Raw genomic sequence first — 24,664 nt, forward strand, 5'->3', positions numbered from 1 at the left:
TGCAGCCTGGGGATGTGAAACTGTTGCCCCGTGGTGGCAGGAGGACCCCAATATCATACTACAAAGGGAGTGAAGCAGGGTCTGGGACGTCCCCCTTGATTTCAGGAATCCCCTTTCCCTGACCATTAAAAACCCAGAGGATAAAAGATGGTTACTAGGCGGGACGTGGGGACTTAGGCTGGAGGTGAGAGTCCAGGACCCTGGGAGAGAATTTACAGAGTGGCAAATAGCTGAAAAAAAAATGCAACCCTCACCAGTCAGCCAGAACAGAGAAGTCCTTGTGGGATTGGGGCCAGGAACCCACCCCCACTGTCTGCACCTGGGCAACTGTTTGAGACTGCCATAAAGTGCCCTCGGAGAATGATCCTTCCTCACTATGCTCACAACTATCTTTTTAGACCTTAGTGAATTAGAAATACCTGTTAATTTCCTGGAAAAATCACTGTCCTCTCTGGCAGAAATGGTTCTCCAAAATAGATGGGGACTCAATCTCTTTTTCTTTTAGCAAGGGGGGGTGGGCTCTGAATGGCATTGGGAGAATCCTGTTGTTTTTATGCTAATCATCCTGGGATTATACAGGAATCTCTGGCCTTGCTCAGGGGAAGGATCCAAGAGAGGACCTGGGCTAATGCTCAATCCAGCAACTGGTACTCCAATCTTTTCTCTTGGTCTCCGTGGCTAACTACTTTGATAATGGCCATGGCAGGACCACTAATATTAGTAATAGTGGGCCTCTTGATAGGACCCTGCCTGATCAACCATTTTATGACCTATATCCGTCAGCATCTTCAGGCTATTAAGCTTTTTGTCTTAAGATCACATTATTCTCCTCTGTCTGATGAGTCAAGAGTTTGACTCCCCCCCAACAGAAAAAGGAGGGAATGAAGTAGCCCCAGAAAAACCAAAGATGGAAAAATTACCACTGTCCACATTTTTAGGGGACAGACCTGGTTTTTCCTTCCCTCCAGAAGGACAAGATGTTTGGGGCAGATAACAAAATGCTTTCTGCTTAGTTTGGGTGGCAAGAGACAAAAGAGGAATTTTAGGAATATCAAAGGGCCAGTGAACTAACATTTGACTAAGTGAAGATAAACACTCCTTGGATAATAGCCCCATCATAAATTTAAGAATTGTCCCCCCCATCTCAGACCCCACATTCCTGTGTTAAGGTTTGTTTGTTAGATAAGATCTCTGCAATGTATATAATCTGGTCTTTAATGTCAAACCAATGCAGTATTCCATTAGGGAATTCTGTCCCAGTTGATAGATTCTTTATTTCTCTCTTTTATTAATAAATGATGGTTCCAATAATTAATATTCTAGGTGTTTGAACTTATTTGTGAAGTGTCCCACTTCAAGGGGGCGGGACAGTAGCACATTAGGGAATATATGCCTATTAAAGGCTGATTTTTTCATCCCCAACCAAGGACCTTTTTCAGAGAAACTTCATTACAAAAAGGGAAGTCAGTGTATTCTTCTGCTGTTATCCCTGTGACAAGAGGCCTGGTTACTAGAAGTTCAACTATCTAGCTATTGGAAGCCTAGGACCTGGGAGGACTTTTGACCTGGGTTTCAGGTCAAACCCATCCCCAGGGAAAGTCCAGGGTGGAGAGCTCAGGATCAGTTTACAAGTTTAAGCTAGATTTAGGGGAGGTCCAGTCCTTCAGCTGAACCCTCATAGGACTTCCTAGCCTGGGGCTAATGGAAGTATATAAGGCATGGGAAATTATGTCAAAGTAGTTACAAGTGTTGAGATTAAGAAAAATAAAAAAAGACCTGGCATTGTACGTTGCTTGTTCTTTATCACAGTCACCACAGAGGGCAGTGCTGGTTATGTGAATTTTTCAACTTGTAAATATTTAGGGATATTTATGGGAATTAGTGTGGAAACAGGGAACTAGAACTAAGTTGATGATTGTGAACCTTAAAAATTCTCAGACCCTACTTCATAAGGTTGGGTTAAGACCATTCCCCATTTTAAACAATGAAGGAACTTAGATCAGGAATGTGAGACTTCTACTTAGACCAGGAATGTGAAGACCTCTACTCCACCCCTACTTAAGCATACTTTAGGGGAAGATAAAGTTGTAAACTCTTTGCTGGACAATGAAAAGTACTTAGTGTCCTAAACTTTGGGTTACTATGGTTATTTAGAGTACTATATCTATTCCATTGGTTCACTACTCTATTTCTTAGCCAATCCCAGATAGTTTTGCCATCTTATAGATTACCATTTTATAATTCAATCTGCAATCTGGTAAGGCTAGGTCATGTTTTTTCTTTGGTTTCCTTGATATTCTTGACTTTTTGTTCCTCTAGATGAATTTTATTATTTTTTTCCTAGTTCTATAAAATAATTTTTTTTGGTAGTTGGTGTGGCACTGAATAAATGAGTTGTTTTAGGTAGAATTGTCATTTTTATCACATTAGCTCAACCAATTATCATTTTTTTTCCAATCGTTGAGAACAGACTTTTTATGTATGAAACATGTTTTGTGATTGTGTTCATATAGTTTCCGGCTTTATTTTATGTTAAGTATATTTATTTTAAATGGATTTTCTCTTTCTCTTTCTTTCTTCTGGACTTTGTTGTTAATACATAGAAATTCTGATGATTTTGAATGAGTTTATTTTGTGTCCTGTAGCTTTGCTACAGTAGTTAATTATTTCAATTAGTTTTTGAATTGATTCCCTAAGTATCATCATATCATCTGCTGTTAAGATTAAAATTTAGTTTCTAGTAATCAAAGTATTATATTTTTAGGTTTATTAAAGATTAAGAAATAAAGAAAATAGGGGGCAGCTGGGTAGCTCAGTGGACTGAGAGCCAGGCCTAGAGATGGGAGATCCTAGGTTTAATTCTGGCCTCAGACACTTCCTAGCTGTGTGACCCTGGGTAAGTCACTTGACCCCCATTGCCTAGCCCTTACCACTCTTCTGCCTTGGAGCCAAGTCAGCATAAATACAATTTCTGTTCTCCGCCCATGTGGGATTCTGGGAACTTCCAAGGACTTCTGGGGATTGAAGTCCAGGATTCAAATCTCCATTTTTACATTTCTCTGTTTGATAATTTGAGAAAAGTTTTCCCCCAAAGGATCATGAAAACGTAATCAACTTAAAGATGACAATAATTTGAGGATAAGAGGGGGAAAAAACAAAACCAATAATTGCTAGATGCATTGACAAAAAGCCAGTTAGGGGGCAGTCCCCTTTGGCATGAAAGTATAGATACAAATAAATGTTCAATCAACCACATCCAAAGTTCATTCTTGATCTTCTCATGCAGCTTGTGGTCTGGAGGCATCTTCATAGTGTCTTCTCCAAACAGTTCAGTTTCTGGATTTGGAGAGGTATCATGTTTCTTAACCTAAAATTCTTCTCAAAAAGAATTTAAATGTTGCAATTTAAAATAATATTTTTACATTTCCCTGTGAAAAGGGTGATTGAAAAACACAGGATCACTTAGGGATGCATGGATGAGTTATGAGGTATATGAATCAATTTGTAAGAGAAATTAAAAAGACATCAGAAAAATCCAAATAAAAAAGAAAATTTCTGGATGAAAATATCAAAGTCTTATGTGTAAAAATTCCAACTAAAGGAAAAGTAAATCTATAACAGGTCCTTGAATCAGGGCCCAATTAAAATGTTCTAAGCAATGATGCATTTACCCAGTCAGTAGCCAGGACTACAGAAAGTTTGCCACACTATGGAAGACAGAAAAGGGACTAGATTATAGGAGCCAGGTAGGAGCCAAGTTTGGGATACTCGTCTGTAAGTATTTTCAGAGTGAGTGTGGATACAAGGAAGGCCTATGTCTTAATGTATGTTAAGCATCGCAACCTTGTTGGCTTGGAAGTGCATCAATCCGTCCTGGATTGGTTTATCTTTAGTCCTGTGCAATGGTTCTTTTGTGTATATCCTGTCCTAGAATCAGATAAAATCATTAAGCAAAGTCCCATAATTTTTTTAAACAATTAGTGGCATCCTTTTTATAGTCTCAAGCTTTTGGGGCATGTGTTGACATTATTGCAAATGTATTTTAAACTTATATTACATCAAAAAGTTAAAGAAAATCTTAATGCAGGTGATGTGCTCCAAATATAAAAAGGAGAGAAAAAAACTGAAATAGTATATTGCACATGCAAGAAAAATATAATAAAAGTTTTTAAAATTCAAAAATATAACATAATCATTGGCACTCTGTGTCAGCTAAGAAAATATAGAATATAAGGCTTTCTTACCAAAAATGAGATCCATTTCATCTTTATATCTGGCCATGATCCACTGTGAGTATAAGCAAATGAATTGAACAGTAGTACAAATATGTAGTTATCAATATTCCCAAAATTCTCAATAGCCCAGTTATTTACAATAGCAAACACACTATCATTTTTACATGAGTTGCTATGTGGAATTTTTAAAAGCCTATTGTAAACCTTAAAATTTCCCAGACCCTACTTTATAAGATTGGATTAAGACCATTCCCCATTTGGGCAGTGAACTCTACTTAAAGCAGAAATGTGAGAATTCTACTTTACCTACTTGGGTCTGCCCTAGGGGAAGATAAAGTTGTAAACTCTTTTCTGAACAATGAAAAGTACTTAAACCCATACTTTTCTTAAGCTAAGTACCTATAAAGGTCAAGCAACTTGTGAATTTACAAGGAACAAAGAACTGGAAAACTTACTCAGAGCTTTCCTGGTGTGAATTATTCAAAAATCCACACCTTCTTAGGTGTGGACTAAGAATGGGAAGTCCTTTAGAAACATCTACAGTGATTGGCAGATGTAAGGACTTAGGGGAGGTGACAGAGGAAATTTTGCCCTTAAAAATAAGAGCTCAGGGAAGAGCTGGGAAGTCATTCTGAAACATTCAGATTGGAGAGACTCATTCTGAGGAGACTGACTGATTCTGAAACATTCAGATGGAGGAGGGAGCTGGTGAAAGCAGCTGAAGATGCTGCTGGCCTGGTGTCATTAGAAATCCTTACTTAGACAGATCTTATGGTGAGTTATGACTGATTTCTCTTTTAAGACTCAGGTCTAGGCCATATTGGCTTGAGGCCCTTCATACTTATTCCTTTCTTACTCTCTCTCTCTTTCTTTGATTACTCATTGTATTGTTAATTAAAAATCTCTATAAAACCCAATTGACTTGGGTATTTGAATAATTGGGAATATTTCCCTGGCGACCACCTTATATTTGATTTTGAAACCAAGACACTGTAGTGAAACATATTTTCCGTGGTCAAATTTACTCACCCTCTCTTATATCTATCACAATTTATATCTTCAACTATTTTAATCACTACAGTTTAAGACCTCAATCATTTTAAATCTCACACTATGAACTGATGGATATTTGTCACAATTTTTATAAATGTAGCAAGTCTTTCAACCTTGGTAAACACATTTTTAAACAAAGTAAAACTTATTTTGGGTTTTGAACATCATCAAGAATTCTAGATATCATTCTGGTGGAAGTAAAATGATCTGAAGAGTTATAAATGAGAGATGCTCCCCTTTTTTGGGGGGGAAGGCTTTTTTAGGGGTACTATATGCCCTGGGATTAATTTCCCCAACTTCCATGCACATTTTTATAAATGCAGGAATTGGGGTTATAATTGTATTTTACTCCAGCTACTAAAATGGGCCTTACCTTGTGTTAGGAGCAGGCAAAATGACCAGAGATTGTTAAGAAAAAAATTCTAAAAATTATTTCTAAAGTAACCTTAAATCAATTTGAGATATTTAGCTCATCAAATTTTTCCAAAGGTTGTTATAGCAATTTTCTGATGGAGTCCATCTATCCTCTATGTGACAATTTACAAAGTCAAAAATAGAAAAGCTATTTTTATAAGGGCTTACTCAATAATGTTTGTTCAGTATAGTTATAGGGGAAAAGCAACAGAATATAACAGTAGTTAAACCCCAGTACATTAAAATGATTCAGTTTAACAGAATAGTATTGAATGCAGTAATATATGAACTTAAAATATGAACTTAAATCACAAAGTTAAATCTTAAACAAAACAATCAATAAAATGCAATAGAATACAGAGATTTTTATAAAACATGGAGTCTGAAATGCCTTAAGAATATAACCTCCAGTCTCTTTAAAGTTCCTTGTTTTTTTTTTATCCATTTAGATGCCTATTGTCAGAAGGCAGAAGATTGGTAATGGTTAGGCAATGGGGATTAAATGACCTGTCCAGGGCCACAATGCCTGAGGCCAGATTTCAACCAAGGACCTCCCTTCTCTAGGCTTGGCTCTCAATTCACTGAGCCACTGAGTTGCTTCCTCATAGTAAGAGTGGATTTCAGGAATCTCAAATTTGGCTAAAGAGTTGCAGGGAGCTGAATTTTCCCCCTGGCACTCAGGTGATATAAATGAAATTATCAGTACAGTCAAAAGATATCCTCTTAAAGTAGCCATGCTTTAAGTTCAAAGTCTCTTCCTTTTCTTCTTTCTTTCTCCCTCGCTGTAATCCCTTGCTCCCAAGTCCACGTGGAGGCTAATTATAGCCTAAAGAAAAAAATCATCCCCATTTTTACCAGCCGGTGGAAGTGAGTCCTGGGGCGATGAGTGATCTTCTCCAAGGCTAGTGTCTGCTGGGGCTGGGCGGGTGGCTCACCAGGTGATTGAGATCTGGGCTAAACAGGTCCGGATGCTGAGACCAGGTGATCGAGGGACCACAGCTATAGCCAGAGCAGGAGCGATTTGAATCAAACAGGTCTGGATCAAGAGGCTTTTCTGAAAATTCTTGGAGGAACTTGGCTTAAAAAAATCACTTTCTAGGCTATCTTAAAAAAAATTGAGAGGTTTTTTTTGTCTCATTAGATTGCAAAAACTGTTAAGATTAAAATTTAGTTTCTAGTAATAAAAGTATTATATTTTTAGAGGTTTATTAAAGATTAAGAAATAAAGAAAATATAAAATAAGAAAGCACATGCAACCTACATTTTTCAGGCTAGGTAGAGAGCCACCTGTCCCTAGAAGTGGAAGCCAAGAGACGCAAAGTAGGAGGGGAGTCAGCTTAAATACAATTTCTGTTTTTGGTCTATGTGGGATTCTGGGTACTTCCAAGTATTTCTGAGGATTGAAGTCCGGGGTTCTAGTGTTTTTAAATAGAAATGTGTATTATATTTTTTTAAAAAGTTTTTTTTCTGCATCTATGGAGATAATAATATGATTTCATTTGATTTAGTTATAGATATGGTCAATTATGTTGATAGTTTAACAACAACATAGAATATAAAAAAAGGCTGGTTGCATGTGGAATGATGAGGGGAGGGGGAGAGAGAGAGAGAGAGAGAGAGAGAGAGAGAGAGAGAGAGAGAGAGAGACTTAGGTTTGAAAAGATATTTGTCTTTATCTAAGGTTTTCTTTATCTAAGACGTATTGCCACTAGGTGGTGATAGGCATCTTTTTAATAGTCACATGCTTGAACCAATAAGGCTTTTTCAATAGAGCAGTGATGGTGAAGTATTGGCACATGTGCTCAGCTGGCATGGAGGACCTGCCCTGTTCCCCCTTCCCAGCACCTGAGGACATTTTTTGCATGCCCCACCTCTCTCTCCAGCTGCCCAAAACATGCTCTTCCTCTTCTCTTTGGGGTAATGTGTGGGGTTCACAGGCAGCTTGAATTTGCAGTTTGGGCATGCAAACTTGAAAATCTTTACCAATGCTGCAATAGAGAATGAGCTTAATTGGGAAGACAATGGAATAGTTCAGTAGATTACCTGGTTCTCTAAATTCCTCCACTAATAATTTAGGAGAATGCTTTTGACTGAACTTTAATAGAGGTGGAAATACTTATGAATAGGGATGAACAAGAAGTCTAGCCTAAGGCAACCTGGAAGGATACTGGGAAGGTTCTAACCTTGCAGGGTCTTGGTCTCATATGACTGAAGTATTGATACCACTTAATCAATAAAGAATGTGCCCTGGTGTCAGCTGTGTAGATCACTCCAGAACTACATCTCCTGTTGGGGGCAAGGATGGAGAGTGAGGATTGAGTGACTTATCAGAGGAAGATCACTGGCCCCAGACAATTTGATCAGATCAGCTTGGTTCCAGTCTGGAGGGTGAGAAGGGCAAGTGCCATGCTGGCTGTGGTCACTCCCAGGAGAACATAATATCTAGTTTTAGTTTCAGGGAATAAAGATGAGCTGAAACTTGCAGCTGCCAGAAGGACTACAGGGAGAAAGAGTGCTTACCGTGGCAACATTGCTGAAGGCATTGGTCATGGCTCAGGGGTAGAGAAGAGCATCTGGTTGAGGACTGAGTTGGGGAGGTGGGGAACAGTGGCCTGGCCCTGAACTATTGAAACTGGAAGGACCAGAAAGGCAAAAAGGTCCTAGACAGAGTGCAGAAAATAACACCATGAAAAATCAAAGCTCTGAGATATACCACATATTCTGGGAGTAAAGCCTTATCCTAACATAAAATTGACAGTTTAAAAATAGGCTTCTAGGGCCAGCTAGGTAATATAGTGGATAGAATACCAAGCCTGGAGTCAAGAGGACCTGGGTTTAACTCTAACCTTAGATAATGCCTACCTGTGTAACCCTGGGCAAGGCACTTAACCCCAATTACCCAATCTCTATTGCTCTTCTGCCTCTGCATTAGAACTGATACTCATAATTGATTCTAAGATAAAGGTTTTAAAAAAAGAAATGCTAGCTATAAGACAAAAGTCTTGAATCTCAGAGTTGTCCTTGATCTTTGCCTTGTTGTTAATAGTTCTTCACAGTTAATCATCATATACTGTTGCTATTGAGAGCCAGGCCAGAATTCAAGAGGTCCTGAATTAAAATATGACCTCAGGCACTTCTAGCTGTATAACCCTAGGCAAGTCATTTAAAATAAAAAAAATGTACAATGTTCTCCTGATTCTGCTCATTTCAATTTCAATTTCAATTTCAATCCAGTCTGCAGTGAGAGCAATACTGCTTGCTATTAGAGTCCTGTATCCTATAGTTTTTTTATTATCTACTTTTCCCTGATAATATGCATTTTGACCTTTCCCATCTCTCTTATTTTGGCTCTGTTCATAATGATGTTTCATTGGGCAGTTTCTTACTATGTGTCCTTGACGAGAACACAAAAAACAAGTCCTGATATCTCTTTTCACCCTCTGTTGACTTTGGGGTGTCTGTCTATACTGTGTGGTTTGTCTGTTAAATGTCTTAATTGTAGCCAGGTTTGTAACCTTCTCTAATTCTTTCTGCCTTAACATTTCAGAGGTCTCTTGGAGCTTTTTCTTTAGAACATTCTTTTCTTTTTCTTGATCTACTTTGTTATCATGAATATAGGTGGCAGTATCTCTAAGTTCATTAAGTGAGATGATGTCAAACTTAGGGCAATAATTCCTGAAGAAATCCCTCAAGTGCTTATCACAGCCCTTGAGAAATTGTCTCCTCATGTGTACTTCTGCTTCTTTTGAATTGGGGCTATAACCTAACAATCCCTCAGTTTTTTTCAAAAAGGCAATCAATAAATGAGCTTGGATGTTCGTTTTTTTCTTTGGATAATCTGTCAAATTTTCCCCATGCATTGGGTCTTTCTGGCAATTGCTTCATTTCCTACAAGAGATCCTCACGGCATCTTCTTAGATAAGCCATTGATCTTGGATTAGAAAAATCCAGATCTTCAAAAACTTCTGGCCAGCTCGTGAGTGAAAAATCTTTTCTAGTTTGCTCAATAAAATTTTTATGTTCCTGGGGTGTAAAAAGTTCAGATAAAAAATTTCTACATCCTCAAAATCTGGTTCATATAGGCGAAATGCTCTTTTCAGTTCTTTAATTGTGAGATGAGGCTCTAATAAAAATTTAGGCATACGGTTATGTAAAGACTCTAAGTCATGGGTGGTAAATGACTTATGAACCTTTGCATGTAAAATGCCAGTTATCAGTGACCTTAGCTATATCACAAAAAGGCATAATCTTTTGAGCCTTTTATGCATTTGCAAAATTGTTAGCAGATGCATTAATTTGTGCCTGTATATTATTTGCAAGATCATTTCCCCCTACTGCACCTAATGGTGTCCCAGTATTAGTATTGGTAACTACATCATCCTTATTAGTCTGTCCCGTCATGTCCCCAGTATCCTTGTTGGTTTCTTTCCCCATGCCATGTTTTTTCTGCATGTAATCCTGGTACATCTCATTTATAAGAGGGATCTGACCAAACAATGTCTCTAATCTTTTTATCAATGACTAGAGCATGTACAGTTTTCTTTTGGAAAATCAGCTTTGATATTCTTTAAGATGTTAGTCACTGCCATGAACACAAAATAGACTTGGGGTATGATTTGCCAGAGGTAATTTACATCTAGATAGTTCATTGGCAACTATGTCCATCCCATAATTATATGTCCTCAGAACATTGTCTATCATCCCAGCCACTGTATTATAAATGATGCAGTAGCCCCAATAAATGACAATTATTCCTAGCATAGTAGACCAAAGTATTAGTTGCAACATGTTTCCCACTAGATCTTTCTAGGCTCTAACTGCCAGGAGTTAACAGTTAGAAAATGGTTGTAGTCTCCACAAGCTTTGCTTCTAGCTAGATAGGATCCAAGATGGCTATATCCTATAAGCTGACAGCTCTAGTACTGTCTACCTTTTACAATAGACACTCTCAGTTTTGTAACTGACCAGAGTGGCAGTTAGTAACTAAGTCGTTCTCCCCCCCACAGAGTCAGTGACAGAGGCTGTTTGCCTCAGGAGTGGTAATTGACAATTTCACAACTCACAGTTGATGGTAGTTGGTGACAGTCACTAAAATTTACTATTTTTAAAATAAATGGGGTTCTTATTAATCTGGGGGTGCCAACTGCTTAAAAACATTAAAAGAAGGAAGGGACAGATGTACCCCGAGGGGAAGCTGGGACCCCAAGGTATAGAGAGGGAGGGAAAGAGAAACCTCCCTTCCTCAATGGTGGGGTTCAAGGGAGACAGCAGCTGTAACGGGTTGGCTCAGAGAGAGGAGAGGGGGTTGGAAGATTTTTCCCCCTTCTGCCTTCCCTTCGTAGCTAAAGCTGCTCTCCCCAATTTGCTCTTGTCCCTCTTGTCCCCCCTTCACTACTCGAGACCAAAAGGTCTCCCCTCCATTCCATTCACTCACACTCAGCTTGGGGGAACAGATAACTTTTAATGTTAACTCACTCAGGTAATCAAAAAGGAATAATGGGCAGGGAAGAATAGGAAAAGGGAAGTGGGAAAAGGGGTCCCTGTCTCTATCTAAATCCTTTTCCTCCCTCCTCAAGTTTGGGGGGGAACTCAGGCCTCGGCAGCCTGAGCCCCCTGAGAGAAAGTCAGGTTGACTCACCCCTGGGCCACAGGAGCTGAGGTAAAGTCTGCTCAGGTTTCTCTTCAGAAAGTCCCTTCAATTTGGAAGTGTTGGGGGGAAAGATTTCCAGTCACCAGCAGGAAAAATGGATAACCCTCAGGAGAAAGTCTTTATCCACCTTCTCTCTTCAACGTCTCAAGACCGAGAGACCTCACTGCTCTCCAGCCAGTCTTCTCTCTTCAGGATTCCACTCCCGGGGCCCCTCCCCCATCGAGGTGATCAATTTCATATACTCTTCAGTCTGTCACTTTTTCTTTAGTGCCAGCCTCTATCACAGTAGAGGCATTTGCTGAGTGTCAGAGGAAGAGGCAAAAGTCCTGTTAGAGAATGAAGACAGTCTTCTTTACTCATGAAGTGAGTCTGATGTGGCGGGGTGAGATTGGGGTCTTGTCCGAAAAATGGCTCAGGCAATCTGCATGGCTAGGGAGCATGCGGTGTTGAGGGAAGCAGGAAGGTTGTGGAATGGCCCTGGTGATGGACTGACCATAATGAAGGAATGGGCTTAGTGGTGGAAAAAACTCAGAGGTTTTTAGGAATGCTTTTTGTCCTGATTAGTCAGTCAGGAAGTAATCATTCGTTTAGGCTGTTGTTGCCCTTTGGATCTGAAGCAAGTGATGTCACATTACACTATGTCTACCTTGGTCTGCATGACTTTACCCAAGACTCACTCTGTTTGGTGGTGGTAGTGGGGGGAACAGATGAAAATACAAATGGAATGCTAAGAATATATTGAATATCTGAGGGCAACTTTCAGTCAAATTTTGCTCTTTTCTGCTCATACTCTAAAGAAGGAAGTGAGTGTGGAAACTGAGCATTGTTTGAAAGTAGTCCTTTGTTACTGAGAATCTGAAACACCTGTACTTCATGTTCAGAGATATTCCAGCAAGGCCATAGCTTTATGTGGTGTAAGGAGTTTTCTCATAATTGGAAATCTAAGTAACCCATATGTCTTATCTGAAGAGTATCCCCACACTAATCAACTAGTTTTTATTTCCATGTTCTTTTGCTTGTTCACAGCTATTTTGCAGGGCTTGTGGGACATTTTAGCCCATATCAAGGCTGCTACTTGGCACAGTGAAAAGAGCACCTAATCTATTGTCAGTGAAGACTGGAGTTCAAATGCAGCTACAGACATTAGCTATGTGAGTCCTGGCAGGCCACTTAATTTCCGTTTACCTCATTTTCTTCATCTGTAAAATGGGGATAATTCTAGCAACTCCCTCCAGGGGTTATTATGAGGATCAAATGACATAATAATTGTAAAGTGCCTACTTTTTTATGCTCGGCATAAAGTCCTACATACAGGTTAGTTATTACTACCATTATTAGTAGCTGAAATATGGAAACCCTGGGAGTTTTTGAACACTTTTTTGATCTTCTATTATATGAATTAATTGGCTCAAATATGGTAATTGTAGCAATCCCCATGGGTTCAATAATAATTCCTAACCAATAATTAAGTCTATAAGAGTGACTACTCCTCTTTTGAGCTTCTGCATTGTCTTGCTTCAAGAAATCTCTTCTATCTCTGTGAAATGTCTTCCCATACTCCTCCTGGGTTACTGGGAAGACTATGAAGAAGTTGTAGGGAAACAGCTGCATTCCACTGTTTTGGGGACAAGAAATTTCCTTAAGTCTAGGATTCATATAACTATGTAGGCAGGCTCTCTGGGAGAATCATCCCCTGTCCTGCCTAAGAAGGCAGCAGAGAATAATTTAGTGGTGACAGTCTCTCAAAAGGTTTCTACTCTCAGGCTGCAAATGACTCTAAAGAACAAGGCAAGCAAGCTCAGATATTTATTGCCATCAAGAGTGGCTTCCCCTTTCCTCCAGGCAACTCTCAACATGAGAGCTTTCTTCTAATCTAAACCTCCACTCCACCTCTTCCTTATATCTGTAGAGTAGGATCTAAGTGATTTTCTCAGCTCTCAGTTTATTTGTATTTCTTTTCATGTCAGACTCTATTCCACATATTCTGTCCTCTCTGGGCTCTTTTCTTGAAAACTGTCTGAATGTTCTCTTTGAAGTTAGCATTTGTTTCTGGTTTTTGTTCTCTGTACATATCTCAAAGCATTTTGATTCCTGGTGTGAAGTGACACATCTTCCTAATGATAAAAAAAGTCTAAATCCTCATCTCTATCAGGTATGAAAAAAATAATCATCATTTAGTCATCCCATAGTCCCCAAACAGTTCTTTGCTGTAGTTTTCCAGCACTAAAAACCAAAGCCCTTAAAATAGCCCTAATCAGATTAACTGCTAACAAATTGTACACTTTAGCCAACTTTATACTACTCAGTGCTCTTGTTCTTTAATTCCTTCAAACAGGTCCTCTCCTTACATATGTATAAGAAGGTTTGTTCCCTTCTTAGGTTTTCAGAACTCATTCAAGCTGCTTTTCTCATAAGAATGTCTATTTCCTGCCCCTTTAGGCATGTAAACTGTCCATGTGAGAAAGGAACCATACCTTAAACTACAACCGCTGTTCAAGTCATGCCAAATTCTTCCTGACCTCACTTGGGGTTTTCTAGGCAAAGATACCAAAGTGTTTTGCCATTTCTCCCCTCCCCCCATCTTATTTTTACAGATGAGGAACTGAGGCCAGAGTTAAGTGATTTGCCCCAGAGTCACATAGCTTGCAAGTGTATGAGATGTAATTTGTACTCTGGAAGAGGAACCTTCCTCATCCCCAGCCTCGTTCTCTGCACTGTGCCACCCAGCTTCCCTAGACTACAGGGAGTTGCATTGTTTAATAGTGAGCACTCATCACTCAAGATCTATCAGAAGGTCTATCACCTGGAAGGAATATCATGAATGTGTTTTCTACATTAAGTGGGAACTAGAATTAAAGACTTTAAGTTCCAATAGTTTATGTTTCTTCAGGTCTTTGCCCTAATCTTTTCATTCTGAAAACAGTAGACCTTCTGCCCTGGCAGAAGTATATGTCCATCCACTGTCATGTCTCATAGCTTCCCCTCCACACAGTGACTTTGCATTTCTCAGTCAGTGATAATATGCCAAAATCTCAAGACCTAGTTTTCAAACCTGCCATTGAGAAATCTTATTGTGATCACCTGGAGCTCAGTTTGGAAAGAAGGAACTGCTTCTTGGGGATGCCAGGTCTCCTGCCAAATCCGAGAGGGGCTCTAACACTGGGGTACAAACTTTGGTCACATTGAGAACCACAACTTCTGATTTGGCAATGTTGTTTGCTGGGCATCTGCAAACTACCCATGACTGGGTTTGGGGGCAGCCCAGAACTAGAGTGCATATATGTATGATCTAGAGGTGGCCAAACCCAGAATGAGAGTTGTTGATGAAATTAGAGCTTTTAGTAGTCAGTTTCCTTTCAAAAGATCAGACCTGAAGATTGCATGCATTTAAAAAAATTGACAGATGTTCTGAAAGAAGGCTCCTGAGAGATTTTTTCTAACACAGTGAATGTTAAAAACTGTAAATGCCAAACTGTAAAGGTTTCAGACAAACTGTAAAGATAATTTTAATGTTTTGACTTAAAATCTAAATAAGTGGTTGCCATGGGAAATTCCCAAATATGAAAATTCCCAAGTCAGCTGGGAATTTATGGAGATTTTAATTAATATAAATGAAGGAATTAAGGAAAGGAGAAAGAGAAAGAATAACCAAGTAGTAAAAAAGGGCCCAGGTGGCCTAGGCCTGAACCTAAGGGAGAACGAGTCAGTCTTTATCTCTCACCACAAGATCAACCCCAAACAAGCTCCAGTCCTCCACTGAATCTCCTGAACTGAGTTCAGAGTCTAACTCCACACTGAATTCAATTGCGAACTCCATTCAAAATGTCCTCACTTCAACTCCGAACTCCAACTAACTTTCAAACTAAAATTCAATTGCCCAAACTGACTTCTCCTTTTAAGAAATTTTCTCTTATGTCACCCTCCCCTAAATTTTCACCAATCACAGTAGATGCTTTTCCACAGGACTGACCATTCTTAGTTCTCATCTTCTTTCATTCTCACCTTCTCTGGTTAGATTAAATCCTCTGAGTACTTCACACCTCTTTTGTTAAACTTGCCTTTTGTAAGTTGCTTGACCTTTTAGGTACTAATTTAACCTTTATAAATACTTAGCACCTTTTTGTATTATTAGGTCTAAAAATAGACCTAGCTTAAGGTTTTCGCTTTACTATAAGATATGAGTTAGGGACTTTTCATTGTTCAATCAGGAGTTTGCAACTTTATCTTCCCCTAAGGCACTGTCTCAGTAGGTTGGAGTAATTTTAAAAGTTCCCAATACATTCCTGACCAAGTATCTTCCATTGTTAAAAATGGGGAATAGCTTAATCGAATCTTCTAAAGTAGAGTCTGAGTAGTTTTAAGATTCACAACTTCATCTCAAAGTCATTATCAACCGGTATCTACTTAGTATTGGTTTTGTGGAAAGTCTTTCAAATGTGTTGTCTAAAGCTATGATTTCATCTGTGTGGGAATTCCTGACATAAAAATATCCTCCACTTATTCAGATACTTATCTGCAGTTCATAATCTCAGAGCATTGCATGGGAATACTGAGAGGATAAATGATTTCACCAAGATAACACGTTTATATGTGTCAGAGGCAGGACTTGAACTTATAAATCCAAGTCTGGTCTTTTGTCCACTATGCTGCTGTGGCCTCTATACAATGATATTGAAAAAGAAAAAAAAAGTTATTCTTGTTACCAAAGAATTTATAATGTCCTTGGGGAGGTAGACCATTGATGTCAAGAGATATATAACAATAGAAGGGAGCATATAATAATTTTTAGGTCATAGATTTAGAATTTACATTGTCCTTTGAAGTCTCTTAGTCCAATGTACAGGCATCCCTACCACAACACAGAGCTTAGGTGTGCTAATCCTCCTTGAGCTGGAAAATCAACATCAAATTTTTTGGCCCCTGCATTCTTTTCAGAGAAGTCTGAATTTTTTCTTTTTCTTTTATGGGGTGTTTACAGGACCTTGTAAAATTTGGGTTAAGTATTTGGTCATAGGCTGTACTTAGGACAATGTTAAGTAAAATGACATATGAAAAATAAATAAAAAATGAAATAAAATATGAAAATTAAAAAACAGATTTGAGGCCAATAATACTAAACATATAGCATGTATAATAAAATTAAAAAATAACGTTTGAATATCCCTACTGGAAATCCTAATTAGCCTGTGGAACAGCAGCTTATTTTTACTACAAATTTAATTTTAAGGTGTTGCTTTTTATGCTATTAAATAATAAAATACTATACATGTAATATTATACATAACAGTCCACATGTTTTATGCATTTATGAATTACTATACTTTTAAAGATATATCTCTATATTTCTAGCCTTTGTGTGTCATCTGCTGACTCTTATTCTTTTCACAAACTTTAACTTTTTACTTATTCTAACTTTAAAAAGGAATTGTGTCTATTTATGGTATTAAAAGGTAAAATGAATTGGTATTACACAATATTATACATATATTTTGGGCATTTCTGACTTTCTGAACTTTTTCTGTGTCATCTGCTAGCCTTCATGTATTGTCTGTGGCTTCTGCAAAACTCCCCCAAAATTTCCATTTAATTTTTTATGCCAACTAATGATATATCAAAACCACAATGGGGAAAGTCATGATGTGGAAGGGATACCTGTACTTATTCTTAATTTTAAAATTAATTTTTCATTTTTATTCTAAACTTAAACACCAAATGGAATGGTTGATGTAAGTCATTCTACAGAAGAGGATACCGAAGCCCAGAGAAGGGAAATTGATTGGACCAAGGTCACCTAAACAATAAAGAGTAGAATCATGATTCAAAGCAAGATTTTCTGTTTCCAGAATAAAGGGGCTTTCTCCTGTGTTTGAGAAAGCTACTTCAAAACTAGGTAGATGTGTACTCTTATTAGTTGAAAGGATCACCAACACCTGATTTGTTAGGGAAGGTTTCCCATAGGTGTGTGATATTGAAATCACTTTAAAAGACTGATATATATTAATTTAAGGTTGCCAAGGAATTCAGCTATGTAATTCCTAAATGAAAACTCAAGTCAGCTGTCAACCTTTTTTATGGTGTTTTAATTACAAACGGGAGGAAGAAAGTATTAGAGGGAGAGAGAGAGAGGGAAAGGGGAGAGAAGGAAATAGGACTTAAATACCCACTGTGCTTAGGCTGAGCCAAAGAGGGCCCAAGGCCCTGGATAGCCAAGGCAAAAAAAGAGATTAGTCCCTATCACTCACGTGACCAAAATTGAGAAAACAGTCTGTGCGCTCCTCCAACTCCAAGCACCAGGCCCCAACAACCTCTCTCCCTCCTCACAGGAAGTCACGAGAACTCCTGAGGTGTCCACTACCTCACTTCCTGTGTCTCACATGTGCCAATGGTGGCTCTAGCTTGACCTAGGACCGCCCAGAGGTCTGTCCTTGTTCGCACATGTCTGTTGAAGGCCATATTCTCAAATAATTAATTCTTGATTTTTGCTGCAGCCCTTCCTAATCTTGTTACCCTGAGTAGGATAGAGATTGTAGTTTCCAAGACCTGATTCTGTTATTCCAAGTATCTTTATTGTTAGTGATCAGGAAATAGCTAAATCCCATCTTCTAAAGAATGGTCTAAATAGGGTTGAGTAATTTTGAAATTCACAGGTGGTAGCATTTGAACTAGATCCTGAAGTCAGTATAATCACTGGCTGGTTGGTTGGTGGTTGTCCTTCTCAGTGAAAGAGGACCAAAATGATATCACTAGATTGCGGTCAATATATACTGTGTCTACAGAAAAAAAAAACAACTGCTTGATCACATATGATTGGGGATATAGACTCTAAACGATCACCCTAGTGCAATATGGAAATAGGTCTTGATCAATGACACATGTAAAATTCACTGGCTATGGGAGGGAGGTGGGGGGAGGGGAGGGAAAGAGCATGAATCATTTAACCATGGAAAAATATTCTAAATTAATTAAACAAAAATTTTCAATTAAAAAAAATTATATATACTGTGTCCACTTGTGGCTAATCAAAGCAATACCTGCTGGGAAGGCTCTACAATAAGTCAAGAACAAATGTTCAATCATTATATATAATCAAGGAGTAGAGGAATGAACACTACAGGTGTGGTGATAGCTAGCATTCTGGGGAACCTCTATGTTTCATACATCTTGTAAGGATCAAGATATTTCATGCATTTCCCTACATTGACTGATTCCCCAGTAGATATAAGGTTCCCCTGGTTCTTTCATTGCCATCTTTCTCCTTTGCAGCACTGCATTGGTGGAGGTGGATACTTTCCAGAATGGCCTCCTAGGCAGCATGGGGATTTCTCTGCCTTTGACTGGGATGGCTATGGAACTCATACAGCTGGTAGCAACAGTCGGGAGATAACAGAGGCTGCTGTGCTCCTGTTCTACAGATGACCAGCCATTAGCAGATTCAGGAATGAGTAACTTCCCTTCCCCTAAGAATCAACATGAGATGATTGCTCTGGGAATGGAGTTTGGAGAGAATAATAAATCCTGTTAAATCATGATTTGGTTTCTTTGTGTCCTTGGCCAAGAGCGAATGAAACAGAGGGGGAGGACCCAGCAAAGGAAAAATCAGAAATCCCAGCTAATTGGATACAGGCTTTGGAAGAACTCAAAATGCAATTCAAAACATAATTAAGAGAGGCTGAAGACAATTGGGGAAAGAACTTAAAAACTAAGATAAGTCATCTGGAAAAAGAAAATAGTGTCTTGAAAGCCAAAATCAACTAGCTGGAAAATGAGGCAAAGGAGATGAAAGATATGGCAAAGAAGATGAAAGATGAGGTGAAGAATATGAAAGATGACCTCCAAAGAAAATCCAACCAAAAGGAAAAGGACGACCAAAAAACTAAGGATGAAATCCAGTATTTAAGAACCAGAATACAACAACTAGAATCAAGTGACCTCACAAGGCAGCAGGACACTATAAAACAAAACCAAAGAATGAAAAACTTGAGGAAAATATGAAGCATCTCATTCACAAAACAGAAGATTTAGAAAATCTTTCAAGGAGAGACAATTTAAGAATTATTGGCCTACCAGAAGGCCATGACAAAAGAAAAAGCCTGGACATTATATTACAGGAAATTGTTAAAGAAAACTGCCCCGAAATCCTAGAACAAGAGGGAAAAGTGGAGATTGATAGAATCCACAGATCACCTCCTGTACTTATTCCCCAACTGACAACACCCAGGAATGTTATAGCCAAATTCAAGAACTATCAGACCAAAGAAAAGATATTACAAGCTGCCAAGAAGAAGTCATTCAGATACCAAGGAACCACAGTGAGGAAAACTCAGGATCTGGCTGCATCCAAACTGTAAAAAAGAAAGGCATGGAATATGATATTCCAGAAAGCAAGGGAACTAGGTCTACAACCAAGAATCAACTACCCAGCAAAACTGACTATATTCTTACAGGGAAAGTATGGTCATTCAACAAAATAGAAGAATTTCAAGAATTCATAAAGAAAATACCAGACCTGAACAGAAAATTTGATGTCCAATCACAGAACTCAAGAGAATCATCAAAAGGTAATTAAAAAAGAGGGGAAAAAAGAAAAACAAAAAAAAATTTTTTAAGAGACTCAATAAGTTAAAATGATATGTATCCCTATAAGAAAAGAGGTCATTGGTAACTCTTAAAAACTGTTGTTATTACCTGGGCAGCAAAAAGAAGTATACTTGGAGGGAACAGCAACAAACTGTATAGGATGAAAGGACAAGACATAAATAGGTATATAGATATATCCATGCAAAAATACATACGCATGAGTATGCACATATATATATATATATATATCTAGAGCTTAAAAATAGGTTAATATTAAAAGAAATGGGAAAAGAAACAAATGGGGGTAAATCTATATGTCATAAAGAAGCTCATGGTGGGAGGGGGGAGAACATCAATACACTGGAAGGGTAAAGAGGTCGGAGACAGGAAATACTCAACTTTTAGGTGCTTTGAAAGTGACTCAAAGAGCGAAAAACAATCCAATCCATTGGGGGCAGAGAAGAGATTTGCACCCTATAGGGGAGTAGAAGGGTAACAAATGGTCTGGTGGGGAGGGAAGCAGTACAAGAGAGGGAGGGAGTGGGGGGTTAATTTTAGAAAGACTACAGGGAAAATAAGGGGGGGATAAATAGGGAGGGGGGTAGAAAGGGAAGTAAAATAAGGGTGGAATAAGGGGGACTGTTCAAAAGCAAACATTGGTGTAGAAGGAAATAGTGAAAGAAGAAAAGGCAGGAAAAGGAGCAGACATCAAAATGCTGGGAAATACAGAGCTAGTAATCATAACTCTGAATGTGAATGGAATGAACTCACCCATAAAATGCAAGGGAATAGCAGAGTGGATTAGAGTCCAAAACGCTACCATATGCTGTCTACAAGAAACACATATGAGAAAGGTAGATACACATAGGGTGAAAGTAAGAGGGTGGAGCATCAACTGACAAAAAGAAGGCTAGAGTCACAATCATGATATCCAACAAAGCCAAAGTAAAAATAAATCTAGTTAAAAGAGATAGGGAAGGTAATTACATTCTGATAAAAAGCAGTATAGACAGTGAGGAAATATCTGTACTCAACATGTATGCACCAAATGGCATAGCATCCAAATTTCTAAAGGAGAAACTAGAGGAACTCAAGGACAAAATACATAGAAAAACTATACTAGTGGGAGACTTGAACCTTCCTCTATCCAAACTAGATAAATCAAACCAAAAAATAAATAAGAAAGAGGGAAGAAAAGTGAATGGAATCTTAGAAAAATTAGAGTTAGTAGACATGTGGAGAAAAATAAATAGGGATAAAAAGGAATATACCTTCTTTTCTGCAGCACATGGTACATTCACAAAAATTGACCATGTATTAGGGCATAAAAACATTGCAAACAAGTGCAAAAGAGCAGAAATAATAAATGCAACTTTCTCAAATCACAATGCAATGAAAATAATGATTAGTAAGGGAACATGGAGAGGTAAATCGAAAATTAATTGGAAATTAAACAATATGATTCTCCAAAACCAGTTAGTTAAAGAACAAATCATAGAAACAACTAATAACTTCATTGAAGAAAATGACAATCATGAGACATCCTTTCAAAACCTATGGGATGCAGCCAAAGCAGTACTCAGGGGGAAATTTATATCCTTGAGTTCATATATTAACAAATTAAGAAGGGCAGAGGTCAATGAATTGGGAATGCAAATTGAAAAATTAGAAAGTGAACAAATTAAAAATCCTCAGATGAAGACTAAATTAGAGATCCTAAAACTCAAAGGAGAAATTAATAAAATTGAAAGTCAAAGAACTATTGATTTAATAAATAAGACTAGAAGCTGGTACTTTGAAAAAACAAATAAAATAGACAAAGTAATAGTCAGTCTAATTAAAAAAAGGAAAGAAATAAACCAAATTGACAGTATCCAAGATGAAAAAGGATACCTCACCTCTAATGAAGAAGAAATTAAGGCAATCATTAAAAACTAGTATGCCCAATTATATGGCAACAAATATGGCAATGTAGGTGATATGGATGAATACTTACAAAAATATAAATTGCCTAGACTAAAAGAGGAAGAAATAAATTACCTTAACAACCCCATTTCAGAAAAAAGAAATTGAACAAGCCATCAAAGGACTCCCTAAGAAAAAATCCCCAGGTCCAGATGGATTCACAAATGAATTCTATGAAATATTCAAAGAACAACTAATCCCAATATTAAACAAACTATTTGACAGAATAGGCCAAGGAGGTCTACCAAATTCATTCTACGACAAAAACATGGTACTGATCCCAAAGCCAGGCAGGTCAAAAACAGAGAAAGAAAACTATAGACCAATCTCCCTAATGAAAAATCTTAAATAGGATACTAGCAAAAAGACTCTAACAAGTCATTACAAGGGTCATCCACTATGACCAGGAAGAATTTATACCAGGAATGCAAGGATGGTTCAATATTAGGAAAACCATCCATATAATTGACCACATCAACAAGCAAACCAGCAAGAACCACATGATTATCTCAATAGATGCAGAAAAAGCATTTGATAAAATACAACACCCATTCCTATTGAAAACACTAGAAAGTATAGGAATAGAAAGGCCTTTCCTAAAAATAACAAACAGTATATATCTAAAACCATCAGCAAACATAATCTGTAATGGGGATAAACTAGAAGCCTTTCCAATAAGATCAGGAGTAAAACAAGGATGCCCATTATCACCTCTATTATACAATTTAACATTGTACTAGAAACACTAGCAGTAGCAATTAGAGAAGAAAAAGACATTGAAGGTATTAAAAATGGCAATGAGGAGACCAAGCTATCACTCTTTGCAGACGTTATGATGGTCTACTTAAGGAGTCCTTGAGAATCAACCAAAAAGTTACTTGAAATTACCAACAACTTTAGCAAAGTTGCAGGATACAAAATAAACCCGCATAAGTCATGAGCATTTCTCTATATATCTCTAACCCATTTCAGCAGCAAGAATTAGAAAGCGAAATACCATTCAAAATCACCCTAGACAATATAAAATACTTAGGAATCTATCTGCGGAGACAAACACAGGAACTATATGAACACAACTACAAAACACTTTCCACACAACTAAAACTAGATCTAAACAATTGGAAAAACATTGATTGCTCATGGGTGGTATGAGCTAACAATAAAAATGACAATCCGACCCATATTAATTTACTTATTTAGTGCCATACCCATTGAACTACCAAAAAACTTCTTTACTGAATTAGAAAAAATCATAACTAAGTTCATTTGGAATAACAAAAGATCAAGGATATCCAGGAAAATCATGAAAAAAATGCCAAGGAAGGAGGACTTGCAGTCCCAGATCTCAAACTATACTATAAAGCAGTAGTTATCAAAACAATTTGGTACTGGCTAAGAGACAGAAAGGAGGATCAGTGGAATAGACTTGGCATAAATGATCTCAGCAAGACAGTTTATGACAAACCCAAAGACCCAAGCTTTTGGGACAAAAATCCAGTATTTGATAAAACTGCTGGGAAAATTGGAAGACAGTGTGGGAGAGATTAGGAATTGATCAACACCTCACACCCTACACCAATATAAACTCAGAATGGGTGAATGACTTGAACATAAAGAAGGAAACTATAAGTAAATTAGGTGAACACAGAATAGTATACATGTCAGACCTTTGGGATGGGAAAGATTTTAAAACCAAGCAAGTCTTAGAGTCACAAAATGTAAAATTAATAATTTTGACTGCATCAAATTAAAAAGTTTTTGTACAAACAAAACCAATGTAACTAAAATCAGAAGGGTAGCAACAAATTGGGAAACAATCTTCATAAAAACCTCTGACAAAGGTTTAATTACTCAAATTTACAAAGATCTAAATCAATTGTACAAAAAAATCAAGCCATTCTCCAATTGATAAATGGGCAAGGGACATGAACAGGCAATTTTCAGTTAAAGAAATCAAAACCATTAATAAGCACATGAAAAAGTGTTCTACATCTCTTATAATCAGAGAGATGCAAATCAAAACAACTCTGAGGTATCACCTCACACCTAGCAGATTGGCTAACATAAAAGCTATGGAACGTAATGAATGCTGGAGGGGATATGGCAAAGTAGGGATACTAATTTATTGATGGTGGAGTTGTGAATTAATCCAACCATTCTTGAGGGCAATTTGGAACTATGCCCAAAGGGAGATTAAAACTGTCTGCCTTTTGATCCAGCCATAGCACTGCTGGGCTTGTACCCCAAAGAGATAAAAAGGAAAAAGTCTTGTACAAGAATATTCATTGCTGCACTCTTTGTGGTGGCCAAAAATTGGAAAATGAGGGGATGCACTTCAATTGGGGAATGGCTGAACAAATTGTGGTATATGTTGGTGATGTAATACTATTGTGCTCAAAGGAATAATAAAGTGGAAGAATTCCATGGAGACTGGAACAACCTCCAGGAAGTGATGCAGAGCGAAAGGAGCAGAACCAGGAAAACATTGTACACAGAGACTGATACATTGTGGTACATTGAAGGTAATGGACTTCTCCATTAGTGGCAATGCAATGTCCCTGAACAATCTGCAGGGTTCTCAAAAACACTATCCACAAGCTGAAGATAAACTGTGGAGTAAAATCACCGATGAAAATCAACTGCTTGACTACAGGGGTGGAGGGGATATGACTGAGGAGAGACTCTAAATAAACACTCTGATGCAAATACCAACAACATGGAAATGGGTTTGAATCAAGAACACATGTGATACCCAGTGGAATTGCGCGTG

General features: G+C 37.9%; 1 long non-coding RNA gene across 2 annotated transcripts in view; it reads right to left on the reverse strand.

Moving 5' to 3' along the window:
- Window positions 1-55: 55 nt before the first annotated feature.
- The window catches only part of LOC130457174 (uncharacterized), a 42,993-nt gene continuing 18,384 nt past the window's right edge, over window positions 56-24,664 (reverse strand). For both annotated transcript variants that reach the window (XR_008916278.1, XR_008916279.1), the window contains exon 3: window positions 56-6,806. This is a non-coding gene — a long non-coding RNA (uncharacterized LOC130457174). The remainder of the gene's footprint in view (window positions 6,807-24,664) is intronic.

Source organism: Monodelphis domestica, chromosome 2 (genome assembly GCF_027887165.1).
Source record: "Monodelphis domestica isolate mMonDom1 chromosome 2, mMonDom1.pri, whole genome shotgun sequence".
Lineage (NCBI taxonomy): Eukaryota > Metazoa > Chordata > Mammalia > Didelphimorphia > Didelphidae > Monodelphis > Monodelphis domestica.